At 41.9% G+C, this 4,188-nt stretch overlaps 1 protein-coding gene across 2 annotated transcripts in view; it reads right to left on the reverse strand.

Annotated features, from left to right (window-relative positions):
• Nucleotides 1-3,889, reverse strand: part of rbpjb (recombination signal binding protein for immunoglobulin kappa J region b) — a 17,837-nt gene extending 13,948 nt beyond the window's left edge. For both annotated transcript variants that reach the window (XM_030779981.1, XM_030779980.1), the window contains exon 1: nt 3,843-3,889. The gene's annotated coding sequence lies outside the window, so the exon portion shown is untranslated. The remainder of the gene's footprint in view (nt 1-3,842) is intronic.
• Nucleotides 3,890-4,188: the final 299 nt, after the last annotated feature.

The raw sequence follows: 4,188 nt of genomic DNA on the forward strand, positions 1-4,188 counted from the left end.
CTGGAAAACGGTTGTTTTCAGGCAGACTGCGTGACTTAGTAGCGGCCGCTGCGAAGGGCACTGTGAATCTGGATCTTGACCATAAAAAAGAAAGTGTAAAAAAAAAAAAAAACGGGACGAAAAAGAAAAACGCACCTGCAGGAGACTGTGTGGACATAGCGCTTTCCTACCTTCACAACACACGCGCGCACACACACACGCACGCACGCACGCGTACACACGCATGCACGCACGCACACACACGCACGCACAGACACACACACATACACACACATACACACACACAAGAAGGAACAGAAGGAGCCTTTGTGTGAGTCACTTGTTTTCAGAAAGGAAATGACAGATATGAGCACTTTAGCAGGAAAAGCGAGTGACACGCACGCAAAACCTGATCACGCACCAGCACGGCGCTCACAGACGCACTCACGACATGGCCGTCGACACGAAAAAACACACACTCCGACAGTCAGTAAACATGACACCCAAGCACTTGAACTGTCAAGGCTAAATACCATTTCACACACGTAAAGAAAAGCTAATTTTATAAAATAAACATATTTCAAAGGTCTTATTAATGAAGTAAATGTATGTGTATGTGTGTGTGTGTGTGCACGTGTTGGGGGGGGGGGGGGCAGATAGGAGTGACTAAGAACCTGGACAATCTGTCATAACATCAATTACTATTTAAAAACAGCAATGATGTAAAATGACAACACCCTCTGAATCAAGACAAAAAGGTCACATTTGTATATCAGACACATTTGTATATCAGACTCTGCTTACGTGAAGGACTTAGTCTTGGTGACTGTCCCAGTCTACACAGAGTAATGCGTTTTCATGCGGACTCACTAAGTTCATCAGGAGTTTGCCACTGACACAAAAGTCTCCCTGGAATAAAACCATACGAACAGAACAGAAGGGAGCACACACAGTTCAGGCAGTTAGCGTGAGGAGGTGTGTGCGAGGGAGATCTGGCAGGGTCACAGCAGGGGGGCAGAAGGTCACAAGGTCTCGAGGGTTGAGGTACAGAGGGAGTTAGGGTCAGTTTGTCTGGTAGCGTGTTTCATGAAGGGCGCAGATGTATGGAACGGGCGCGTCTGCCCGTGCATCTGTCACTGCGTCTTCTCAATATCCACACCCTCTGTGTATACACACACACACACACACACACACACAAACACGCGCACACACACGCACGCACACGCTCGCTGATTCACACATGCACACATGTCCACACACGCATACACATCCCCACACACACACACACACACATGCACACAGAAACATGCATGCATGCACAAATATAGAGGCATGCTTGCTCACACACACTTTAGGTCTTAAAAAAAAAAAAACGTCTACAGCGTGGGCTTGGGGAATCGAATGATTCATCTACGGCATGAGGAGGCCTTAAACTTCCGTCGAGGTTTTTACTCTATTGTTTAGACCCCAAACACACGTGTTTGCATGACAGGAAAATTATTTTCACGTTTACGCACAACAGGGTACCACATCAAGTGGTCGACTGTGAGCTGAACACAAAAAAAATAAAAACGCGCTGAGCTGTGGAAAATTATCAGACAGTTAGCCTTTGGATCAAGAGACGAAAAAAAAAAAAAAGAAAGACAAAAAATGGCAGCGATGGAAACGCTTACGTAAACAAAAATGCGCTTTCTGTTCCGGAAAGAAGGTAGAAACGGAGGGCGGGGGTTTGTCATTTACCTCGTTAAAAAAAAACAAAAACAAAACAAAAAAAAAAAACACGCACACCAAAAAGACACAGTGGCGTCCACGGACTTCCAGGCCTTGCCCTCGGGCCTGAGAGAGCTGTTATAAAGTTGTGACATACGTAGGCCTCATCTGATTGTCTGCAGGTGGGCTCTGTCAATTCTGTCATATGACGCCCCAGTTTAGATTTCTGGTCTTCTGCTTTTCTGATCTAGATTACTGACCAAGTCAAGTTCACCTTCCACACATTATTAAGATATAAAGGTGTTGATGGCAAATGGCTGTTTAAAAGTGTGCGATGTTGTGACATAGTCCAGAGTATTCATTTAAATTGCTTAGCTCTTTCACCTCAGAATCAACGAAAAAAAAATGAGTTAAAAGTTGAAAAAAAAGTATATATATATATAAAGTATATGTATGTGTGTGTATATATATATATATATATATATATATATATATATATATATATATATATATATATATATATATATATATATAAAGTATATGTATGTGTGTGGGTGTGTATATATATATATATATATATATATATATATATATATATATATATATATATATATATATATATATGGCAGCACGAGTTTTGTGTAAACCGACAAAATCTACATGAAACAGATAAGAGAGTAGTCAAAGCAATAGTTTAGAAATTCTCCTGCTGAGACGTCTGTTAACGGGTTCTTTTCACACTTTTTTTTTCACTTTAACTTGTCCAGTCGGTGGTGTTCCTTTTATGGTTAAGGGAGCGATTAGGAGGATTATGACGGAGTGGCGGGACCAGATCAGGCTCCTGTGTGTGTGTGTGTGTGTGTGTGTGTGTTTGACAGGGCTCTGGTGTGTAGGTTGCTCGGAGGCTCCGCCCTGCCAAAGCAGTGCTGGCTGTCTGACCACAGCCTAAACAACATGACTCCAGCCTAAGACTCCACTCTCACTCTGTCATTTTCCCCATCTGCTTCATTTTTTACCCCTCTCTCTCTCTCTCTTTGTCTTTCTCTCTCTCTCTCTCTCACTCTGTCTTTTTCCTCTCTCCCTCTCTTTTTCCCTCTCTTTTTGTCTTTTTCTCTCTCCCTCTCTCTCTTTGTCTTTTTCTCTCTCCCTCTCTCTCTCTTTCTGTCTTTCTCTCTCTCTCTTTCTCTCTCTCTGAATGAGAACATCAGAATTCCTGGCTGAAGATCACTGCGTCTGAAAACGGTTTTGTGTTTTCCTCTTTATAATTTGTAGTGAATGTCCAGCTTCTTGTTTTTCGATCCACAAGTCTCTCTCATTTTCATTTACTTTCTTTTTCTCTCCAGTATACTCCTCTCCCTCTCTCCCTCTCCCTCTCTCCCTCTCCCTCTCCCTCTCTCTGGTCAAAAGGAAGCAGTCAGACAAAGATGAGACTAAAGTGAATGAGCGAGTGAGAGACCAAACAAAGGAAAGGGACCTAGAGAGAAAGTTCTGGAAAAACTAAAAGAAAACTTAAAAAAAAAAAAAAAAAAAAAAAAAAGAGAACTAACACCATGCATTTTCCACAGTCTCCTCAGAACAAAACTCTGAAGCAACCAAAGTGTCTCTGGCCCAAAAATATTTTTCTGCACTGCTATGGGACTTCCACCGACTCTGAGTGACAAGGCGGAGAGAATGGGAGAGAGGACCACTCACATCAAAAGTCACTAATTACTGAGTGACGTGGGGCAGCATACACCAGGACAAACACTCCTGATACTCAAAAGTCTCGTCATGTAGTCATTCAGAAAGCTGTCACGCATACGCACGGCCAGGCTGATAATTCAACATATGACGTATTGTTGTTCCATTTAAAAAAAAATGTCTCACTTTGTGATCTGTACTGTTTCTGTTTGTTGCTGAGGTTTCCATTTATACCGTTTTTGTGAATTCATTTGAATTTTAAAATGAAAGCAAAGCAAAGCAGAAACAATAAGCAAGAGAGCGTCAACATCACTTGGTGAAAACGAGAAGTTTAGGATGCGGAGTGAGCAGCTGAAGGTTCTGAATAATTAAAAAAAAAAAAAAATAGTTTGAGGCAGGGATGCCCTGCAACTGTGCAGAGTTTTGTTTGTTTGTTTGTTTGTTTACCAGCGATGTCTCTGACAACCGCTTACCTCGTCAGGCGCTGTGGTTGAGGGCGCTCCCCAAACTTCCTGTGAAAAGAGAGAGAGAGAGAGAATCAGAAAAACTGTTTTTGGCATTGTTACCTGAAAAACAAGAGTGTATATAATTGCACAACACAAACACAAGTTGAAAAATGGAACCACAAAACTAACAACAAACACAATGAGAAAAAATTAACACAACACAAAAGACCCCTCATTGCTAACACATACGTACAAACCCATACATTTATCGGCCATGGATTACACTTTCTCTCTTTAAACCACATACACACACACACACATTTGTGTGTCAGCCATGATTCTCTGTGACCTCACACACACACACTTGTGTGTC

Source organism: Chanos chanos, chromosome 7 (assembly GCF_902362185.1).
Source record: "Chanos chanos chromosome 7, fChaCha1.1, whole genome shotgun sequence".
NCBI classification, from domain to species: domain Eukaryota; kingdom Metazoa; phylum Chordata; class Actinopteri; order Gonorynchiformes; family Chanidae; genus Chanos; species Chanos chanos.